The following is a 25,038-nucleotide window of genomic DNA, read 5'->3' on the forward strand; positions in this document are numbered from 1 at the left end:
TAGATGATGAGTGCAAATCTTGGATCGTCATGTGCAGTCTCGGTGTTGAGAAGAATATGATGGAAGATCTAGTGTAAAATCAACCGATTTTGCATGCTTCACAATCGAGTGATGCAAAAGTGGATTTCACAATGTCGTATGAAGACTACATGTGCCAATCACAGTGGCATCAATGGAGGAGATCAAAGAAGATTATCAGTCAGAAGCCGCTCAAGTGGTGCTAGACGAGCATCAAGCTGCTACTCTCTATGGGGTGCATGCAGAGGATCTACAAAATGAAACGGAGGACATCTCTTTAAACGGAGAGCTCTATATAGATATAGGAAGTTATGCTGAGCTTTGTGAGGATGAGAGAGAGACATCTAAAAGCCATAAATATTGTATTTGAACAATTTTGCTCCGTTTTATAATATATTGTATTCACGTGGCTTTTTGTCCAGTTATGTCTATATGCGTCATTGCGTCATTTTATTTAATGGTCTTTGCCTCCACTCCAGGTACGTATGCTCTAGGTATGGTCTCACAAGCAGGGATGATGAGCACTGCGCTCCGAGTGCGATGGAGACTGAAGCTGCAATCGCAAAGGTCTGCTCAATATAGATGCTGCTTGTCCCATCGCTAGATCTAGTTGATCGGGTGAAAGAGGATTTAAGAAGCATTACTACTGTTTCTCAGCGTCTCTTTCACCCGATCAATTATATTTATTGGTGGGGCAAGCAACTTCTATGAGCAGATCTTCGCGATGCAGCTTCAGTCTCCATTGCACCCGGAGCGCAGTGCTATTACAAATTCACAAAAATTCAATGAAATATCTCTACACAGGAATCCCTCTCCCTTTATGAGTCCTCTCTCTCTCTCTCTCTCTACTTAATGTCAATGTTTTCTTCTCCATTCATTCAATATTAAGATTAAATGTTCGTTGTTTCCTGCAAGTATGGATGATGATGAGTTTCTTTCTTCTTTGTCACCCCAGAAGAGACAATGGTACATGGAGCATCATTGCTCTGGAGCACCATCACGTGTTCATACTCCTTTAGCATCTCCCTCTCTTTTGGAGCATTCAAGACGCTCCAAAGCTTCGATGTCGATGAGACGATCTTCACACTCGTCTAGGCACCAGCGCTCTAGTGGTGGCGACAGTGGTTGTTGTGGGGATTCCGTCGTCGATGCCTTGACACCACCTTGTGTTCGAGGAGGCTCTTTACCATCCCCTTCTTTTCCACCCCCACACTAGCCACGACATCGCCATCTACACCAGGTTTTACACGGCTGATAGCCGTTTCTAGCAGCCACACACCACTAGCTACTCCTCCAGGAGTCACTCCAGTCGACACTCTTCGCTTCGGGGCCCAGACTCCAGTGGAGACTCCTGACGTCCGTACCCCCATTGACACGCAGCTAGAGACCCCTATTGGGACACCCAAGTTCACGTGTCACCGGTGAGAGGGATTGCCTTACTCAATTGAGTTCAGCGGCGGCATCGTCTTGGATGATGAACGCAAGAAGGTGATCTCGTGCATGCGCGGTCTTTACTCTCAGGTTTTTAGACACTACATAATAAACACCTGGAGTGAAGTACCAAGTGATTTAAAAGACAGAGTCATCAGCATGCTGCATGACGAGTTTCCTGTTTCAACACAGGATGACCGCTTCAATGAAGACCTGATCAAGGTCCAAATGTGCAAATAGTGCAAGCACAAGCGTTTCGAAGTGCAAAAAGCAATTAAGCATGGGTGGAGCATACTACATTAGCTGGCCAAAGAAGATTAGAAGAATGTGAAGAAAGAAGTGTGCGAGAATCTCGACAAGTGGAAGTAAAAAAAGGAGGCGGCCAAAGTGTGAGTAGAGGTAGGGAGCTCGCACCACTTGGGGAGCGTCAGGTGGGCATCATTTGAGGCCAATTTTTTAAGTGTTTTTTCATTGCTCTTTAGGTTTGATAGTTTACTGTTTATGGGTTTTTAAATTCTAACATAATGGATTCATTGTATGTATTGACAGTGGTTGATGACAAGACGTGACCCAACACCGTACAAGTGCAAGTACGCAGGCAAGAAGGGCTTAAACGCCTTGATGGACATTCTGAGTTCTCGTGGTGGCATGGTTAGTATTAGAGTTTACTCTTTTCTATTTGTTGTATTGTTTTATAAATTATATGCTTATACTTACAGAACGCTGTCTTTTTTTTTTGCAAAATCCTATAGATACGTCACTTGGACGCGATGAGACGTCTGATTAGACAACATCAGTCTAGCCGTAGCTAGATAGCATTAATTTCCTTTTGTCATAGCATATGTATCATGAGATGACGTTTATACCTCTTTTTATAACTATTGGAAAAATGTGTATATTTTTTCAATAATGACAATGGTGTTGTAACTAATACATTTGCAAAGTTTAATAATTAAGTGATTTTGCCTATGATGTGTACAATTGTCATTGATTTACTTTCATCAATTCACTTTTGTCAGTTTTGTATCTTTATTCTTCAAACAATACTATGGATGATGGAGTTAATGGTTATATTGTCTTGTGGGTGACTACTTTGGGTCTATATCTAAGCTAGCACTTTCTTTCAAAGGTGAATATGGGATTATCTTGGATTCATTTAGGTTTACTCAATTATTGAAACATTCAATATGGTTGATGGTTGAATTCCCTGTCACCAAAAAACATTTTCTCTCGGGCATCGCTATGAGTGTCGCTATATAACGCTCTGCAGCATGGCTACAAACGTTGCTATAGGTGCCCTGTAACGTCGCTATAGGCATCACTATATAGCGATGCATATAGATATGGTTATATTGATGCTCATAGCGACGTTCCCAGATCGACGTTGTTAGCGACAGTCTTAGCGACGTCAGGGAGTATAAAAACCCAATGTATTTTCGTCGCTAACAGTGTCACAAGTGCACATAACCTCTTGTAGTGTCAAGAAATACTACCTTTTGTAATAGGACTATAATAACAAGATTAGCATTATCCTTTGTAACTAAGCTAGCTAGATTCATATTTCTCTCAAGAGATTCTACAAAATACCAGACATAGGAAGCTAATGACGGATTTAATTGCATTTGTCAAGAGAAATTAGAGAAAGAAGGATTTAAGACAAGAACCAAGATCTTAATAAACGAGAAATTTGTTAAATAAGAGAAACAATGAAGATGGATTTTACAAGTTAGTAAGCCCATCCATCAATTCATCACAAAAGCAACTATCATAAGCGGAACACATATTAGGCCTTTTAGCCATATTAGGAAGAATTTGCTGTGAAATTGCTACACTGATCTCTTGAGTATGAGGTGAGAAGTTAACACTAGTCTGGTAACCTAACACAGCATAAAAGCATCCTCTCATGGTTTTGGAAAAAAAATCCAAAAACCGTAGTACATCCACTCATTTTGAAATCATTTTATGAGCTTATACTTGAAGGACTACTACATATGTAAAAAATGAGAAACTTGTAAAATTTCTCATCTCTTGGTCAGAAGCTGCCTCCAAAGTTGATGGATCACTGCATTTTGCCAAAAACAGCCATTTCTTATGGTTGATTACATATAAATAAGAGTAGGTATTTTTGTAGGACATGAGATAATATGCCTCGTTAACTTCAATGGGCTGGTGATCAAACATATGGTTTCTTTTGTCTCACTATTTCTTTTAGGGGAAAAAAATTAGATACAAAAAAGTTACATTTTTGCCATTCTGCGGACCTATCATCAAAGTTTCTATAGTCATGCTCAATACTGATACTATATACATGTTTCTTAGTTCCCTTTGGACCTTTCCATGGAGCATGTCAACGAATAATGGATCTCTTACTAAGTGGAACATTGGGAACAATGATGAAGTGCTTAATACAACAAACATGACAAAATTTGGTCTAGCATTATGACCTCTAGAATCCCATAGAAACTACTGAATATCTAACCAGATTTGTAGTTTATGACTAGATATGCTTACCACGTACAAAATACACACAATTGGCCTAAGAAATGAGCAATATTGAGAAAGCTATACTTGCTACACTAAAATGTCGTGTATTCTTCAGCAATCAAAAAACTCATCAATCATCATACACTATGCTCCATACTACATTTTGTCTGTTTACCACTGTTCCACAACACAGACCGTTGTCTATTTATCCCTCACACAAAGAGGACTAAAGAGGCACACACATCTCAAACACCGGCACGAGATGATCAGATTAGAGCAAAGATAAGAAGGGAGGAAAGGGGGAAGAAACAACACAGAAATTGGCTTCAATTTCAACATCAATATGTTGTACATGTTAATTATTTAAAACATAGGAGTCTACAATCACATTCAAAATCTAATAGTATCTCAAGTCAAAAAGGAAGAAAGTTTTTATTGATTGCTCAGTGGGATGTGAGATCTACTTATGTTGGTGTAGCCAAAGTGTGTCGACCATAGTAGAGGGCACATGCAAGTATGTATGATCTAGTACATGCACGCATGTATGACAAATCAAGTACAAAGTGCATATTTGTCAAGGGAGATACTCAAGTGTATGGATGAAGTGCTTAAAATGTAGAGCATGTTGATCTTTACAGATTGACAATGGGAGTCCTAATTGCCAAGATACATGCGTTTGAAGTTTCAACGGGGGTCGATTTTGCACCATTTTTGTCTTATTGGAAAGCGTGCCATTTGATGTGTTGTGAAGCTTTCCAAGGTTTACAAAGGTAAAGGACTATGTATGGAGCTAGCCAAAAGTGACTAGTCCTCGATCGGAGTTAGAGGTGCAAAATTAGAGGAAGTTAAAGTTTGACGACAATGGTGGCCATTAGGGAAGGGGGAATGAGGGAACACACACAACACAAAGGAGTCTCTATATCGCAATGCATTCACAACACCCCTACACTCTCAAAAACACCTTCAAAGATAAAATTTGCACTCGCAAACTACCGCCTGCACACTTGTCAATACTCACACTCTTCAAGACCACAACACAACTCACACCCACTGCCACAGTCCGTCTCAACCCCTACACATGCACACAGCCACTCAATCTTACTCTCTTACACCAAGCACCACTAGTCTAGAGGGCACACCCATCCACACTATCTCAGCACAATGGGATAATACAAGTGCAAGAGAAAGTGAAGGGGGGAAGGGGTAGCGACACCAAAACTAAAAACATGGGCTTAATTACACTTCAAGAGACACTTACAAATCTTGCAATGCCATCACAATGGCCATTTCTATGAGAGAATACAAAGGGTTTTGACAGACACAATATAATGTCTATTGCTCGTAGAGGAGCAATAAGCATTACAGGAATGACTACCCTCACACTGCCTTACATTATATGAACATCAAAACATAGAAAGGCAGAACAGAAGAAAAAGTACAGAAACAGAATACTGTCTTCTTCATTGATATGCAACCGAACACAGAGTACAAGAGAGAAGATATATTGATAACATGAATATTAAAGATATCCCCAAAGAGTGGTATGTCTCCCCATATACAACCCCTGCTCCAACGTAGACCGAGAACGGTGCAAAACCCCGTTCTCTCCCATGATATCCTATGAAGAACTGTCCCAAAGCCACATAACTCCTAGTCCGTAATGTCGAGACCTCCCCAGGACCGCAGGACCGCACTGTACGGCTTATGCCGTAACACCTGGCATGCACGGTGGATTGCACGAACCCACACCTTAGCCCCTATGTGTTGAAGGTTCAGGTTGTTGTTCCTCCATCTGCTCTATTGAGGAGGAAACATCGATATAGCCAAATCACTGAAAATCTTGGCTATGAGCCCGATACACCTCGGCGAATAGCTGTGGATCTATCTTAGGTTGCTCTGGCCAAGGATCCTTTGGAATGAATTGCTTTGGCAAAGAAATAGATTGAGGTGCCTGTGGCAAGGGAGCAAGAGGTGTATGCAAAGGATAATACCGAGACAAGTATTTGTTTAGTGCATGCCAAAAAGGAGTACATGGTGAAAGATTGAGGGAGAATGAATGAGCCAAAGTCTCCACCCAAGAACATACTCTGTGTCGCTCCTTACAAAGGTGATGAATCACTCGCTGCAAATGAGAGACATGAGCTTGGGCCTTAGCACAATCTTCTATAGCTTTCAACCCAATCAGCAATATCAAAACCTTCTGGGATAATATTCTTACCTCTGTCATTATTTGACGGCTCAGGTTACCTCATCACAACCTGTTGAGTTGGTTACTGCATTATCACCTAGATAGATAGCCTTGATCTCCAACTTTGTATTTGAGTCTCCAAAAAATTGTGGAGGTCCTCTTGCATCTCCACTCCTAAAGCATCCGGATCATTCATGTTAATCATCGCATCACCAGGATCAGATGCTAAGTAAGTGGCAAGGCTATTATGCATTTGCAATTGAAGAAATTCCTCTTGAATAGAAGCAACAAACACAGAGTTAGCCTCCCTTAGTGTCTGAATTTCTTCAGTTTGCCGTCGAGCTGCCGTAGTTAATGCTACATTTTGTTTTTTTAAATCGGCGATGCTAGCCTAGAAAGCCGTTACCTATGTTTCTAGCTCAGTGACGCGTGCCTCAATTGAAAGAGCTGGCCAGTAGGCCGAACGTAAGACTCCGCAAGACGCTGCAAAAATGTTCCGCATGCCTGGAGCTGATTAGAGGGATTTGCGGCCATCCTCTCCCAGGGCAAAACTATTGGGAGAGTGCCCTTCATCGGAGAAGCCGTGATAGTAACTCCAAAATTTTTTGGTTGCGAGGAAGTATCCGCACCCACAGAGCCACTCCCAGCCGGAGTGGAGATTGCCGCCCTTTCCTGCATTCTACGTCTCCAACGTGCAACAGCGAAATCCTCCGACAAGGCGGATGTCGCAACAGGAGGTGGTGTGGAAAACAGGTTTTCCTCTGACCTTGCTTTCGGCTCGATGTTCACGTAGTTACCATCTCTTGTGCACTAGAGGATACCACTGCAGTCAATGTACCTAGCATATCCACTATGTGAGCAGGGGTTTGAGTTACCCGCACAACAAGCACTTCGTGACTCTGAGTTTGTGGCAAGGGCGTAGTAGTACCACGTACTACAAATTTGTCATCTTCAAAGTGACACAGAGGGCGAAGGGTGAGAGGGAAAACTTCCCTTAATGTTAACACCAACATAAGAAGCTGGCCGACTGTGGTATTTGTTGGAGTTCTATGCCCCATCTGTGATACCACTTGTTGGCATTCTACTAGCAATCGTTCCCTGACAATCATTGTCCACGCCACCATCCCAAAGTTCGTTGAATGCAATACATTGCGTGCTTTGGCTGAAATCGTATACATTTTTTCTTGCAGCTAAATTGCCTCAAGAAACTAGCGATAGGTATCCCTTATCGGCTGTATCTGTGAGCCCTGATAATTTGTATTCACCCTTTACTTTCAAGCCAAACTCGCCTCTGCAGCAATAGGAATAACATGCGATGCTCACACAACACCATCACTGGATAAGCAGCAGCATCTTGAAATCCTCTCTGCTGTCAATTGAATCTGCTGGTTGTTGATTTGCACCACATCACCAGTAGCTAGCTGCTCTATCAATGCCATGGCTTGCGGGTGAACAGGGATACCTTGCCAATCCAGGTTGGTGAAGACACACAAACACAAATCTTGCAACTAAGCATCCACCCTGAGAAGAGCTAGCAGTTGCACTAGAGTAAATGGAATGCATTACAGCAAGGAAGCCGTCATGGTAGCAAAGAGACATAGAAGAGCAGAGAAATAATACAGTAGAACCTTGCGAGTGCGATGCAAAAAACGGGAGGAGAGTATAAGGAATCGACTGCATGCACTAAACCACTCACAAAGAGTTCTCAAAATAGGTCATGTCATGGTGTCGCAATCATCATTTCCCTTTTCTCGCTTTTCAAGATTGGAGGCAAAAGAATTGATTAAGGCGGCTTCTGACTCTTGTACCACAGCAAAGGGGCACTGAATCGAGGTAGGTGAAAAATAATGGCGTAGTCGAAATCCATTCAGCGGTACAAAAATCACCTCCCCTCGCAAATCCGCCAAATAAAAAGAAGTGGGTCCGCATGCTTTAAAAATCCAGAATGGTCCCGACCACCGTAATTTTAGCTTTCCAGGCATCTTCCCAAGGCGAGAAATAAATACAAGGACCAACTGCCCCCGTAAAAATTGTCGTGCTTTAGGGAAATCCAACCATTCTTCCGCATGGACTGCATATCATGCAGCACCACAAAACTGCGCAGCCACTTTTCATTTAATTCCCGCAAAACATCCAAACGATAAATAACAGAATCTTCTGAAAGAAGCTTATCCACAATCAGCATCCTTTAACTCGGAACCACATGCTCCACTAGGGTAATTGTCTCCATACCAAATGCCAGCAGTCCTGTTGCCACTTTATATGCTATCCGATAAGCCCATAATGCGGAACGAAGTTTCACATCCCAATCCATTCTATGCATATTCACTAACTTTGTTAAAATACAAACCAATTGCTTATTAGTGGATTCCACCTGTCCATTCACCTGAGGGTAATATGGAGAAGATTTCCTATGAAATACAAAGTAAAATCGTAGCATTCTCTCCATCACCTTATTCAAAAAAAGTATACCTTGATCACTAACCAGCTCAATAGGACAACCATACCTGGAAAAAAACATCCGTCTATAAACACCGAGCAGCAAAAACTGTAGTATTATCATTCAAAGGCCATGCCTCCACCCATTTAATCACATAATCCGTGGCTATCAAAATATACTTATTACCAGTGTGAGCTGCTACTATTTAAAAGGTCCAATAAAATCCAATCTTCATTTTTGAAAAGGCTTCAAAGGCAATACCGGCTGAAAAGGCATTCTAGACATTTTAGTAGGTTGTCCCAACCGCTGACACAGATCACACTGTTGCACAAAGCTTCTATCATCTCGAAACAATGTAGGCCACCGTAATCTTGATTGTAGAACTTTTCTAGCTGGTGATCAATGCTGCAATGTGGCCCCCTGAAATGCCGGTATGGACTACCTCCAAAAATGATTCTTGTTCTTGTGGTAGAACACATCAGAGAAAGACCTCCGCAATCGTGCGATAATACAACTTCCCCATGATAATCTCAAAATTCCTGCTTCTAATAGCCATCGGCCCAGTTCCCCTTGTCACATGCACTCGCAATCACCTTCTGAGTTGAGACCACCAGCTTCGGATGCTCATAACTCATGATGTACAAGTTTGATTCATGAGCTATAAAGCACGATTGAAAATAATTATTAAAAACCATATTTCGGAGGTCCGCCTTTGGTGACTTCATAGAATCGACTGGCGCTGGTTCCAAACAGGAGCGTAATGGCATGGCGATCCTTTTTCGACATGCGAGCCCCAAGGAGGACCCCATCGCCCCCTGCATTCGAATTTTCCCCTACGCTGTAGCGGCAGCTGCCATGGCAGCTTACAGTTTATTTAAATTTTAAAAAAAAGTAAATTTGCTCTAACTTTAACCACCCCCAATTAGGGGTGTTGGCCCACAGGCTATGAAAGCTTCGGACGAGTCCGGAAGTTGAACCATGGCAGCCAAATACGCACGCCCAAGTTAACCCAACAGGGTATAGCACATGGCGTAGGGTATGTTGCAGTTTTGCAAGGACATGAATAGCACGGAGGGTGAGTCTACAGCATTTCAAAGAAGGATGGTAAGAAAATACATCATGAAGTCGACGGCTCATGTCACTTTGTGAATCCATCGGCATGATGTCAGGACATCATGACCATGGAATCAACCTCGAGTTCAGAAGCTGTCAATCACATGCAATCAGAAACTCGGATGCCACTCATGTGGCAAGGAAGCTCGTCAATTTTGGGAAGCAATCTACACATAAATAACAAGACAACCAGCTTGTCATTGGACTGGAGGATTCATCCAAATGCTACTGATTAAATTTGACATGCAAGGGAGGTTGTTGCCAATTAGCATGGAGAAATTCCGACAAGGAGATTACGACAAGGATGATGATTATTGGTTGATTCAAGACGAGTCGATTGAGGTAAATTAAGAGTTTGTTATCAAAATGTTCTGTGAGCACGACTTTTTATAGATCAACAACACTTAGCAAGGCTGCAATCGACAAGGATATACCCTACCATGGTAAGGACCATGGTTACGGCTAAAATAAGTCCTCAAGCACAACTCGAGAATCAACAGAGATCACAGAAACAAGGTACCCTCTTTCAAATTTTTTTCTATCAAGGCTATTACCCTCATAGTTTCTGTAGGGTGCATGTCTCGCAGTACTATTCAATCAGGCTGTAACTGGTATTGCAATGAGCAAGGCCCCGTACAAGACTGCTAATGGGCACTTCTTGTGACAATTATCATATGCATTACATACTTGCTGCATATATCATTGAGAGATATTCACATCAAGCAAAGTTTGACAACAGTTCAATTTGATGCAAATGCATAACAAATTTGCAGTGTTTTGGTCTCTCAAGAAGATAGGCACATACTGTTCCTTGACTTGATGCAAGGGGAAAGTTGCTCGGCATGGCCAACTCCTTGTCAGTGTTTCTATCAAATCTGCCCGAGGATGCTTCCTACACACTATTAGATCATTTCAATTGAAGTTCCTAGACAAGGTCAACTCTTTTTGTTCTCATATCGGTATGTTAACAACCGCCTCATTTGGCTATTAGCAAGGCTTCAATTTACGCATCTTGCATTGCGACTACCCACGTTCGGCATATGCTATGAGCATACAAACGTGGGAAGAATTCGGAAATATGCTCATAGGTTATTTCATAAGAAACAGACGGGCCAACTGGTTACAGCAACGACGAGGTTAGCAAAGTTTAAATTTTTTTGTTTACACATTACTTAGCAATTACTGCTATTGTTCAAAGCAAAGTGCTTTGGCAATTTCATAGGAAGCATGGCTTCAGGGAACTGGCAAAATAGGGAATATCACATTACAGCATCCCTACTAGTCTCAACTGTACAAGGTACTTATAGTTTTGGTTCTCACGATTGAGGCCCTCACTCTCCGCAAGGGCTTACAATTCTTCATGCAAGGCATGCTAGTGCAGTGGATTCAATTCTACCGCTTCATGCATTACGCTTCTGCTAACTCACTCGCAGCTCTCTCAAGGACAGAGTACGGATGGATTGTTGGTTGCTATCAACACTCAACAATACTAAAAAGAACCTAGAATTTTGACTAGATTCATCGGCAAGGTGCCCCTTTCAAGTCATCCTCACATAGTCACGACCCTACACGGTAGATGATCAAGATTTAACTTGTGTTTTTTGTTGCCTCTCTCGATGAGAGCGTTATACAGACAGATTGTGGAATACTTATAGGATAAGATGCAATTCGGGCATCAGATGTCTAAGAGAGCACATTTTGGGCACACACTCTACAAATTTAAGGAAAGTTCCTCAGCCTAGCATGCTCTTGTTCTCTTTCTCTCTCTCTCTGTAAGGGAATAATGAAAATCTTCTAAGAAGCTTTTGATACATGTTTTGTTTGGGTGTCAACATGAGCCAAGATGCTCTAACTCTCAGCTATAAATTGGCCAAGATGCCATTCACATTAGTTTTCATCGATTTATCTATTGAACACTAATTACCATAAGAGCTAGGAGCCACGCACAGGCTGGCTAAGAGCCAGTTTAACATTTTGGGTAGGACCCAATTATTGGCGTTCCTTGGGTGATTGTTCTTAGGATAGAGCAGATTTGCCCAGTGGCATACACATCAAACATATCAACGTTGATGGACAAGCAAGCATCTTGCCATTACGGATGTTTAGGGTGTCATTTTTACACTCCATGTTTTTAGTACGACGCTCCAGTGAGTTTTGGATAATCTTAAACTCACATCAGCTGATCTATACCACGGAGTCTAGAAGCAGCAAACAGTTGAGACAACATGGCTATTGACACAAGCTAGGCCTCTTACTTGTGTGGATTTCTTGCTCTCTCTATAGCACTACGAGTGTCTATGGCATCATTGTTTTGGGGTAAGACCCGGCGGGTGATTGCTACATCTCCTCATTGATCTATCCCAGTTCTCCTTTCAAGGACAGAAGCCAGTAATCTACCATGGGGTAGTGGACAAATTCAATCTTTTAAGTTGATTCTCATCATTCTGTACACGGTTGGTTGTCGTTCCCTGCTAGTTGTGTGGTTCTACAACGGGTCTTACCAAGGATTTTGACTACATAGATTCTAATCCAAGGGCTTGGATTGCAAAGGCAACGCCCAGGATTCCCAATGCACTTGTGTTTGCTTGTTCAGGTAGGGGATGTGCTCCTCTCCATTTGAATACAGGTAAGTGAACATTACGTTCAAATCTCCAGGTACGCATCTATTGACTTGGTGTTATTCCATTTTTAGTATGCTTTGCTTGGTTTTTCAAGACGTCTAAGTACGCTTGAATGTTACAAAAACATGCCAAGGGCATGTCGGCACAAAGTATTTTGGGCCCGGTGTCCAATCTATCTTTCTGCCTTATGCTGTTACAAACCTAATTATAGGGTTCAACTTGGCACATGTTGTCACATGGGATACAACATGGTCTAGGAACTCAAGGAGTTTGGTTTAGCCAGTGTTGTCACATGGGATACAACATGGTCTAGGAACTCAAGGAGTTTGGTTTAGCCAGTGTGGAGCAAGGATAATGAGGGTCCCTCTCACTCCCGTCGTAGAGTGTTTGCAGTTACCTTCACACACAAGTATATATTATACTTGAAGGATGTTCTTGTTTACACATCCTTACATGAGACATATTCCACATGTGGAGAATATGAGTCTCTAGACTGACACTGGTGCCATTATTTCAATTATGTGTCACGACAAAGTCCCTAGCTGCTAGTGGTCACATCTGTTTTCTAGACCATTTTTAGCACGACGTATCAGGAGAAGTTTCGTGGCCAGAAATTGTCGGATACTTAGAATGACTTGTTAAGGTACAAGTACTGTTAAACAACATTATAGATGGTTGTTTATACATATAGCACGGCTATAAGTTATTAATGAAAAAGTTTCATTGTCTGTACCTAGAAGTGATCAATGTTTCACCTTCTATTGTGATTCAGACGTTTCAGCAAGGCTTGCAAAAGATTGCAACTAAAAGTATTTAGTTTCTTTTTAGAACTACTTACATTCCTTTTAATGCGTGCTAGGTGCATCACATTTTCCATAACTATTGGCAAGGACCATTATGGATATACAGGTTCGGGTTAATTTTTTCTAAATGCATGCACACTAGGTGTTATGGGCCCTAGTGTTTAGCAAAGGCTAATTTGGAACGGCATGTATATTCCTCAGGTTGTTGCTTATGAAGCATTTTGCACTTTATGTGCACTATCTCTATGAGATTACTTTTCAGTCTACTAGTCACCAGCAGAGTTCATGGCTCGGTTTGGGTGTTTGGTGATTTTTCAAGTTAACCACGATGGTTATTTTGAAATTGTTGATTCCTCAACAACTTTATACACTATTGTGACTCCCCGTCTACCAGTCGTCCAGGAAGACTGTTTGTAAACCGTGGAGGAAACACACCTCAGTACTGTTAGTATCCAAGGGGATTGACAGATTACAAAGTGTAATCTTGGGCTACAGGATATGCAAAGTGCGTACATTAGAACCAAGAAATCAAATTCATAAACATTTATTTCTCTTTTTGGGAGTCTATTTACTATCAATTAACGCATGTTGCGACTAGGTAGTCTCCTCATGTATAGCTCAGGTTCTCACCCTTGAACACTCGCTGGGGTGGGTTTGTTTACTGATGATGAAAATTGGGACCAAGTCAAGGACGTAAATTTGGCTGATGAGTTATGTCAGCAAGCTACTTTCATGGAAAGTGACAAGAGGTACTCTTTTTGGTACACCTTTGTTGTGATAAACTAGTTTACCATGCTCATGAGCGTTCTAAATGAAGTCTACACACTATGTTTGGATAGGAACCAGTACCATCAGATGGTTACAAATGGACAACAATGTAGAAAATCAAGATGTTACTCTTGGTTTCATTGAACCTCCTACTGAACCGGGTTTCGCTCAAATGAACTGTTGGATCCATGTGGGATGTCACAGTAGAAAACATTAGTGTTCTTATGAAGATACCATCACTTATGTTTTCACGGACGAAAACGCTTCTCCAAGGGAGAGGTAATGTCAGGACAATGGTAGGACCAATCCGAGCCAAGGGCCAGGGCGAAGGGCTATGACGGCCATGCAATCAATGGGGTCCCTATATTTAGAAGGCCAAGGGCCTATATAGGGCATGGCTGGGTGGTGATGAGCATGTTCTGTTCCCCTGTCCTTTCAGATCCATGGCTTTGCTCTTGGCTAGCCGTCTCCTTGGCTTGCCTTTGGTCTTTTGCTTCCTTGGCTTTCTTTGCAGCCTTTTCTATCTCTTTCAGTTTTAGGGCTTCGGCTTCTTGGTACATTCTTTCTAAATATTTTGTTGGATCATCTGCCTCTTTTCTGGTATGATGCTTTGTTCGAGTTCCTTTCAGTCCCGTGGGTACCACTTTTCTGGGTCCTTTCCTTGTGCTTGTCTAGTGCGTTGGTAAGCCTGCTTTTCTCTTTCGAAACGTGCTTGTTTTTGAGCTGGCTCCTCTAAGTGTGCAACCACAGATTTCATTTTCATCTCTTCTCTCCGAGCTCTCTTTTCTTCGTTGTCAGAGCTATCACTGCTGTGTCGTTCTAGTGAACTGTCTACTGCTGCTGACTCATCATTTTATTTCTGTGACCTTTTACCTGACCTTGTAGCTTGTGGAGAGGGTTGTGCTGCCAAAATCCATGTATTCTGATCAGGGGGTAGGCGGTAGGTTGTTGGCCATGCCGATGGCATGATACGCTATTCTAGTCAACACTTTTGGCACGCCCAAGTATGTGATTTTTCCTTCCTTCTTGGTGCCCTTCAAGGTTGTCAAGACATATTGCACGTGGTCCATGGGCTGTCTTGTTGTCGACTTAAGAACCGGAGTGAAGGCGGTGGCCATGGCGTGATTTGGTGTATTGTACCTTGGTGGCCTTTTTACCAGAAAATGGAAGTGTTGATGGTACAAACGGGCTGGCTCTTCCACCTGTTTGTGGATAAGATCGACGAATGTAGCTGCGGCTGTGTCCTTGGTAAATGTGGTTCTTGGCATGGTATAGACCTTGGGTATGAGATATGAGGTGATTTGGATCAAGAAAAGATACAATGCCAATAATCAAGATTGTGCAAGATGATGGGATGTGGGGATCTAAGGATTTTGTCGAGCATCTCTGGTCCAAACAAGAAGACAATATTCTATTGATAGATTATCTTCCTATCAATGTACACATTTACATGCATGTGTTGCAAGAAGCAAAAAGGAAAAAAGTATGGCCTATTATGATTATCCATGTTGGGTGTAGGGTAAGGCTTTGACCACTAGAGTTTCATATATGAAGTGTTGACAAGGTGACACCATCACCACATGCCTCTACCTCTTATTGAGGTCCACATCATTCTCCATTTTGGGTTCAAAATAGATTCAGCAAGAAGAGTTTACCTCAATCGGCTTTCCATTTTGCATGTGGCGGAGAAGCTTAAGTGGTTTACTTCATTTGAACTCTCTAGGCCTAGAGAGATCATAGGCCCACTTTCTTCCACAAAATGATTTAGGCTTTGTGGCTTGGACTTCATGGTTGATGTAATTGATGACTCTTCTTTGACAATTGGAGAGAAAACACTTGGTGCTACACAAAATCTAGCTGATGTGAAAGTGTTGATGTGGTTCTCAAAAGAAAGACTCACCATTCTTTTTTCAACTCTTTTGTCGGCACTCATTGACAAAATGCTTTGGTTGACAGTAGTTATAACACCCCATAGCCCTCCCTCTTAATGCTCTTGATTTGTTTTAGCACGACCAATGTGAGATGGAGAGCTTACCTCTTGGATATCAATGACACTACAACCTGGGAGTATCACTTTGATGAAGTCCTTGAGTGCTTCTACAGTCTCCTCTTCTTCAATATTCCAATTTGAAAACTCCTGTATCCACTCATCCATGATTGATGGAGTGCATCGCTACTCTTTGTAAATTGAAGATCTTGAGTTCAATCCTCAATGGGTGTACCAAATGAGAGATGAAATTGCAAGACAGACCTGATGGCCTCTACACCAAGACTATGCACCATGATGGCCTCATCATGGGAGGTACACAATAGGGGCACCATCTATCTTGAAATGCGGCTAAGACGCATGGTAAGGGTTGACACTTAACACAAGGCGAATGTGAGGGAAGAAGAGAGAGGGAGAGGATGAGACCATTAGAGCTTCATTAATGTAGGATTCATAAACACCATACAAACATTCACGAGGAGAATTGCACATAATCAACATCTCACAAACTCATGTGTGCATGGTAACTCAATCCTCTTAGCCATAACAAAACCAAAATGAAAACCCATAGCCAATAATATGCCATAATAGAACTATGTGTGCCTAGACTTGCATACGTAAGGATGTACGTATGAGGGCGTGAGTTCTAGGGATCGATTGTGTGTTTCCGTTTACAAAAGACAAGGCCTCCTTTTATAGGCCAAGAGAGTGATAAGGGAAGAGATTATGAGCAAGAGGAGTTATTACAAAGTAACCTCAGCTCCATGCATCCCCAATGAGAAATCTCCATGTACCTTGCTTCTTGACCAATTTCCTCATAACTGCTTTCATCATGGTGAGCTTTGTCTCCATGCCTCCTTCCATAGCTTGAGTCCAAGAACTTCCTTATAATATTTGAGAGAATCTTGATAAAATGAGATAAAATCCATCAATAATGGAGAGAAATCTATAAGAAATTAACTCAAGAGTGTTCATGAAGAAGTACAAGTCCTCAAAATTCAGCTAGAAATAATGTATGTAGAGTTGCAAGGGGATAACCTACACAAAACCTTTGCAGAGGAGCACCAAAAGATACTCCAAAGTCAAGTACATGCTCTCAAGGAAGCACGACAAAACTCTCCTTTTCCCAACACCATCAAAAATTTCCTCTACATCTACCATCCCATCAAAAACTCATTCTTTCAATGAGGAAATGACTAAGTTAAAGATTCACTTGTTGTTAAACCTGTTCTTTTATGTGCTTCAAAGTACACAAACAAGTACAAATTTGTACTTTGATCATACCAAACTATGAAAACAATACCATACTTACTATCGTAGCACCTTGGATGGGTCCTTGCTACTCTCACACATGATAGGGAAGAACAAAATTTAGTGAGGCCTCAAACTGAGGCCTTCCACATTGTGAGAGATATGAAATATCCCACTCGCACCTTGCAAGGGTGAAAGAGATTACCTATACAAAATATTGTTCTCTATCTCAAAAATGGCAGTTTCTCTCTCTTTTTATCTTTGAAAACATTTTCTCTCTTGTTTTATGTAATGTTTGGGATGAAGCAATGTTGTGAAAGTTATTTGTGGATAGAATATGTTAGTTGTATAGTGGTTGCTTTTGTGGTGCCATCCAATTTAGTAGGTTTTTTGTTCATCTTCGTTATGTTGATGTTGATTATCCTTTTTGTAGAAGAGCAGAGGTGCATAAGAGAGGACAGTAGTGTGGACAAATCTCTAAGATCGTTTTGGTTGGGAGTATCTAGCACCTTGACAAGGGACAATGATAATTTGCATTCATTGCAGTCGAATGCCTTTGTGTGTTGCATCTCAAGTAACATGCATACATGGAAAACACATGACATGGTTGTGGCTCCACCTGGTCCAACGCCAAGGATTTTCTATTGAAGGTTAAAAATGGGTCTGGTTGATCTCATTTTATTTGGATTAGATTTCTCAGTTTAGTGCTCGCTCAGATATGATCGCTCGAAGATTGGGATTTCCTCATGTCAAAGACAACCTTCTTATGATTGTCATTCCTACAAACTTTTCCAATCTTCCAAAGCTTGCATATTCATTAGCCATAGTCTTCCTAGGATAGATGGATAGCCACTTTCCTTGGTCGACATAACATAAAAATCCACCACCTTTTTAATGCCAAAAGCCTCCACAAAAATATTTTTACAAATGCCTATGCACCTAGCCTTGCTATTGTTTTCCATTTTCACTTTGATTTCAGGTGTCTCATGGATGTGCATGCCTAGTCTTTGCATGAGTCCCTCTGTCATGATACAAATTTGTGCATCCCTATCCACTAGACCTTTACTAAACAACCTCCCTTTGATGTAAAAATCTAGCACAGCTGTGATATCCTTATTCATTTCATCTTGTGAAATTTTTACAACTGGCACACTCTCTTTTATCTTTCTCCTAGTGCTAACTACCTTTGTTAAATCCCTCCTAACTTGTGGAAATAATGCAAGAAATTGAGGCCATGGGATATTACGGCCCTTACCTCTCATGTCTTCCAACAAGTTGTATGGATCCATACCATGTCCAAGAGGGAAGTCTTGGAGGTTGATACGATGCGGAATCCTCTTGGCTTCCTTGGTCTCCTTTGCCTTCTTATCTTTTCCATGGTCACTTTGTGACGTGAATCCTTCTTTTTCCTTACCTTTTCCACAACCATGCTTAATTCCATGTACATCTCATTTGAATTTTTCACCTATGCCATATGCACATTTAGATCTTGCAAAGGTGGAACTCCTTCCACTCCTAGTGGAGGTGGTCTTGCTCCGTTGTTGACTAGTTCCTTCAATTGCATTCATCACTGGTGGATAATTCAAATTAGGTCTCCCTGGATCCCCACAGGTCCAAGGACAATTATACATCCCATGTTGAGACTCTCCACAATTCCAACATTGCGAAAGTCTCATAGGTCATGGCTATCGCTCCTCAACTTTCTTTGTTTGTCCCTTTGGACCTACAATTTGTTCAAGGTGATTTGACAATTTGCTTAAGGATTCATTTAACTTTTCAATTACCTCAGCTCTTACCTCAATAATCTCTGTTGATGTTGATGCTTGCAATTTTCCCTTCGGTCTAGGACCCTCTATTCGAACCTCTTCTATCATAAAATTTAATATCTTAACATACATTCCAAAATGATTTTCCCCATTTTAAGTTGGGCACTTCAAATGAGAAAAATACTAGGGAATATAAGGTAAGGGTATTTCATTTACTTTGGGCTATAGTCCACAAAGGATTCCAGGGAAATAGTCCATGAAGAGCAAAACAAATGAAGCTTAGAATGAATTAAATACAAACTCCATTAAGACTCTAAATGTTGGTGCAAGCTCATAAGAAGTTTATAAGCATGGTAAGGATAGAAAGAACTACCCAAAGGTCGCTCTCCTAAATAATAGAACCTACCCTATTTTTTTAAGGAAACTTCCTAAAAAAGCAGGAGAGAGGTGGCAGCAAGTAAAGTATGTCTTCTATGCATGTTTGGACTACAATGGATGCCCAAAATCACCCTTGTAAATTTTAGGAACATCCCTAAAATACAGGAGAGGAGTGGCAACATGTGCAATAAGCTTTTCAATTAAATGGCAATTAAAATTTATGCATTGTCAGGTTAAAGTGAGCAAAAGTCTTGCTGGGTAAGTGCAAGCCTTGCTATGCATGTGCAAGGTCCAGTCACAAAATGTGTGGGGGGGGGGGGATGGGGCGCCATTTTCAAGTGCACAAGTGGGGAGGAGACAAAGGGAAGAGAGAGGAGGTGAGTCAAAGCCTCACCTCACCCTCTACCCTAACTCTTAAGGTAATGCATGTGATGGTTCAGTTCCTATTGCACAACCTCCAAGGAGGTCCAATGAGAATTAACCATCAGATAGGCCCCCTCACCCTAGATCATGTGCTAGCTTCAATGCTATTGGCTAGCCCTCAAAATGAACCAATGAGAGCCTAGACCCTCACATGTATTAAGCTCTCCTACAAGTCAAAGAGGACACGTGTCACGATGCTCACACTCTACCAATTTAAGGAGCAATCAAAATGACTGGTTGAGGCCAAGCAAGGACGAATAGCATTCAAGTAAGACCTAGGGATCATTTTCAAAATACCTCTCTTTCTCTTTGTGGAAAAAGATCTCACACAATTTGTATGCACACATGCTATCTGTAGCCAAGCTTTAAGGGAACGCTTGATCTCCTTCTTCACCTCATGAGAAGTTGAGTGTCTACTCCAGCACTCTTGTCTATGCAATTCAAATCCAAGCAAGAGCCATGCTCCATCAAGAAAGCTAGAATCTCTCAATCTCGTAGCACTATGTATTATGTTTAGCTATGCTAAATGAGAACCAGTGGGCGCATAGGATGAGATACCTCTGTCACACCCTCTGGCAGGCCGCCACAGATATTGTATATACTCTCTCTCTCTGTTTCAAATATTCTCCCCCCTCTCTCTCTTTGCTCGTCCACACCCCATCCCCAGCGGGCCGCCATATTATATTCCTCTCCCCTTCTCGTCCACACCCCCTTCGGCCTTATACCCCCCCCCCCCCCCCCCCCATTTTCTTCCCCAACCCTGGCGGACCACCGGCCTAGCACCCCCCCCCCCCCCCCCCACTTCACCTAGCTCTCTCTCTCTCTCTCTCTCTCTCTCTCTCTCTCTCTCTCTCTCTCTCTCTCTCTCTCTCTCTCTCTCTCTCTCTCTCTCTCTCTCTCTCCTATACCCCATCCCCCCCCCCCCCCCTCCCCCGTTTTCGGCCGCCGCTGTCGAACCCACTTGCGCCCACACCCATCCCCTCGCACCCCGGTCCCAGCTCATAGGGCGCGCGCTTGAAGCAGCAACACACACCCCACCCCCTATCTCTTCCCCCTCCTCACCACCTCATCCACCCCCTTTCGCACAGTCTACTCGACCGCACAGTCCGTAGCCCGCGCTCTCACGTTGGCTCGCACTCGCTCTCTCTACTCAGCCTGCACAGGCGCCGCAACACACACACACACACACACCCTCGCGCACACACCCTCTCCCCTACCCCATCCCTTCCCCCCCCTCCTTCCCCCCCCCGGCCTTTGCATCAAAGCAGGTTCAAAAATTAACTATATATATATATATATATATATATATATATATATATATATATATATATATATATATATAATACCCACCCCTCCGTTCCCACGCATGCTCACGGACACACACATATATATATACACACATACACATCCACACACGCATACATACACACACACGCATAAATGCACACACTAATGTGAAAAAAAAATGGAGGATTCAACGATTACAACACCATCGACAAAAGGAGGACGACCTAGATCACACGACACCGACAACAAAAAGAACAAAAGCGCCAAAGGCATGCCCCGGCGGACCCCAAGGAGATGAACGTGCTACACCGACACACCAGCAAAGCTGCCATTCACCGGCATCTCGCGACCGCGATGCCCTCTTCAGTAAAACGTAGATTATTATCATCATTTTTTCAGTTTTCACCCAAACCTTGTAAAAAGATCCCAACTTGTAACTTTCCCTCTCTCTAGGTGATGGCTCTCCCAAGACAAAGCAAGGTTCAACCACCCCGGGCCCACTGCCTTGCCTTGTCTCCCTGATTAGCTTACTCTAATCAAGCCAGATTACCCTAATCTAAAGCAGCCAACACCTATAAAAGGGCAGTGAGACGTCACTATCCGGGGGGGGGGGGGGGGGGGGGGGCAGCTCATGAGAGGTCAGTACTTGGTACAATTTTAGTGGGAGGAATTGGCAATGTTCGGATCACAAGAAGGGGGATTTAGTGTAATGGTTTTTTTTGGGAATTGCATCATGTGAAGGGAGCTACGTCCACCTCTCGACTCCAATGGTCAATGCACACACACACACATTCTTGGTAGCAAGTTTCACATCACGGAGTCGTCTCTAGAGAAGGCACCAAGTATGTTCACTATCTCTGCCTCTATCTCTCGATCACCACGGTGTGCCGCCTTGTCGGAAAGAAGATCATTTGTAAATACGGCAAGAAGTAATTCTCCCTCACACCCCCAAGGGCTTTCATCATTTGTTCATTCTCTCTATCTTCTCTCTCCCTCTCTCTCTCTCTCTGTGTATGTGTGTGTGGGTGTAAGTTTGTGATATCTCACATCACCGTTGTTTGCGTCCTAGCCGCTCAAAGCTAGGTGGTGCCCCTTGTTCTCTTTACCATGATCGGCTCGCAGCGTGCATCGGCTCCCGACGTTTTAGAGGTTGTCGAGGTCCGTGTCTCGCTTTGCTCCCGTCCAGTGGTAGTGTGAGTCACCATACAATAGTAGGTAGGTATATTTGATTGAGTGCATATTCAAAATAGTAAATCATCTAGCAAGCTCATTTTGTTTTTTTCAAAACTCACAATTGTGAGTGGATAGTATTAAGAACAGAAATATAAACCAATCCTCGAGCTCATATTTTGTCTTGTGGGAAGGTGTCTAAAGTGCATTGTGCCAACATGGAGGCATGAGGAATTAATAAAAGCAACCATCTCACAATAGGTTTATGCAATTGTAGCTAGCCATATCTCTCTCTCTCCACACACATGATTTGCATTTCTAGCTCTCTCTCTCTCTCTCTCTCTCTCTCTCTCTCTCTCTATGTGTGTGTGCTATGGAGTCAAGCTCCATCCAAAGATTGCATATGGAATGAATGATACATAAGAGCAAGAGGATGTGGCCCTTGTCTTATAGCACATGTGCACGTACACACATGCAAAATAATTACAACTCTCTTCCAACCCCTCTTGGAGCACGCCCACAATAAGGTCTTCTCTCTCTTTCTCTCTCTCTCTCTCTCTCTCTCTCTCTATGCCCTACAAACCTACCATTGCTTGCACATTTCTCCCCCCTACATACAATTGGGAGAGGCGCTACCAATGCGAGAGTCTCTCTCTCTCTCTCTCTCTCTCTCTCTCTCTCTCTCTCTCTCTCTCGGAGCTAGTTTTGGACACAACTAAGCTAGCGATGCACGGACTTGTTGATCATCAAAAAGAAAGTTGGCCGCTATAATAAAGTTTTAGAAGATAGAAGCTAAATACCTTTTTGAATTACTCACTTTCATTAAAAGTATATTTTTTCTTATTGAGCCGAATTGAAACATAAACCTATTGTAATATTAGAATCTTTTATTGCATATAGTAATAGACCATAAAAGATTGAATCAAGACATGAATATATGCATTATATTCTATAAATATGTGGAATACAATAAAGCAACAAACCATATTACCATATCAATCCAAATTTTGAAAACACCAGGGATGGGACTTTTTGACTATTAGCCTATTATCATTAAGTGGAACCAACATAATGATACTCACGAACCAATGCATTGTAATTTGAATGTCACATGTGATGCAAAAGATCAACATGAGGAGACTTTGGAACCAACGTATTCCAATTTGAAGGTCACATTTGATGCAAAAGCTCAACTAGTGATTGATAGTGCTTGCAATCAGTTTTTTTTTTTTTTTAATAGCAAGACTCACAATTGAGTGATTTATATTAATCAACCCAAATAGTGACAAGGTCTTGTCATGTTTGTGTTGAGCCATGACATCACACTATGAGAGATCGTGGTGTTTATCGCGGGCCATTATCGCAAAACAAGAGAGAGGAATTCAAAATAAGGAGAGAGAAACCCTTTTGATGTTCAAGCGAGATTTTACCGTAGGTATTATCGTGTGCATTTTCGAAAATATTGCAGCGTTCATTACTGCTAAGGCCATAGACCCCCTCTCCCTCTCCCTCTCCCGCGGGTTTTCATTTAAATCCAATACAACTCAAAATGTATTTACACACTACAACTCCTACACTCTCTAGAATGCTTGCTCACTTCACTTAATCTCTCTTTCACTCTAAAAATTCTATACATAAATCATTGAACTCACAACAAAACCATTACAAATACTATTCATAAGCACATAACGAAACATTTGCAAATTAATCATATACTACACCAAGTGAAAGAATGGAGAGTTTTATTAATTCTCATCTTGTATAAGATCTTTACAAGCACTAGGATCCATATTTAGACCCATAGTATTCAAATCAATAAACAAGTTTAGAGATTCTTCCTCCTCTCCATCACCTCCTGTAGAATCATCATCGCTTTCTTCCTCTTCCTCCTCCTCAAGATGACTATTTGCAAGGCTTGGCTGACCTTCTTCAACTTCTACTACATCTTCCTCTGTATCTTGTGGTGATGGTATGATGGGATCAATTACTCGCTCAATGTCCGTCTCTGCAAAGATAGATCTACCCCGCGGCGTGACTGGAATGACATACGAAAGTCTTCTTTGATATATACATGGTACATAAAAGACCTATACATCACACACAAAGAATAAGCTGATATATATATATTAAACTTTTAATTTAAGTTAAATGCACATAGCCTAAATTACATGCTCGCAACTACTAGGATACACTAAGTTGTCAGTTTTTCCCTGATGGAATTGGGTGGAATCCACCATAATGAGCCCATTTTCATGTCTTTTGACCTCACCCGCAAACCATTGGCACTCAAAGAGGAATTTGTGAAAAGATCTGGAATCCACTTTGATTATTCTCTCTATAGTACCACAATATCTGACCTCATTTGTTGTTGTGTCAAAGTTTCCCATCACGCCACAATCATTAGTGGTCCGACGCTCATCTATCTTGCTGGTGCGAAAATGTCGGCCTTCGGACCAAATGGAGTTGAAAATGAGACCCTACAATCACAATGCATAAGAGGTTACATCGCATTTCATTAAGTGATTTGCATACATGCATACATAACATATACACACTCACCTTGCGCAAGCATCCTCGCGCATACTCCCATTCTTTAGGGCTTATTTGTTCTCCTTGTGCTTTGGCATTGGTCATGGCATTATAGATCCACTCTACTTGAATCAAATCAGGGTATTTTGCAAGCTCTTTAGGAAAAGGAGGTGCATATCTACCTCCATGGGACCTCTTCCATGAATCTCTATCCCTTTCTCTAGCTGCGCGGGCTTCCAAGTACATATTGACCCATTTGGTCATGATAGTGGCATTGAGTAAAGAGTAGTTGTTGACTATGGCATGAAACTCTCTATCCATAACCAAGAGTGAGCCTTTTCCACTAGGAATGGTTGAGTACTTCCTAGGATCCTCTTCTTC

The sequence above is a fragment of the Adiantum capillus-veneris genome, chromosome 9, assembly GCF_014529385.1.
Source record: "Adiantum capillus-veneris isolate H3 chromosome 9, ASM1452938v2, whole genome shotgun sequence".
Taxonomy (NCBI): Eukaryota; Viridiplantae; Streptophyta; class Polypodiopsida; order Polypodiales; family Pteridaceae; genus Adiantum; species Adiantum capillus-veneris.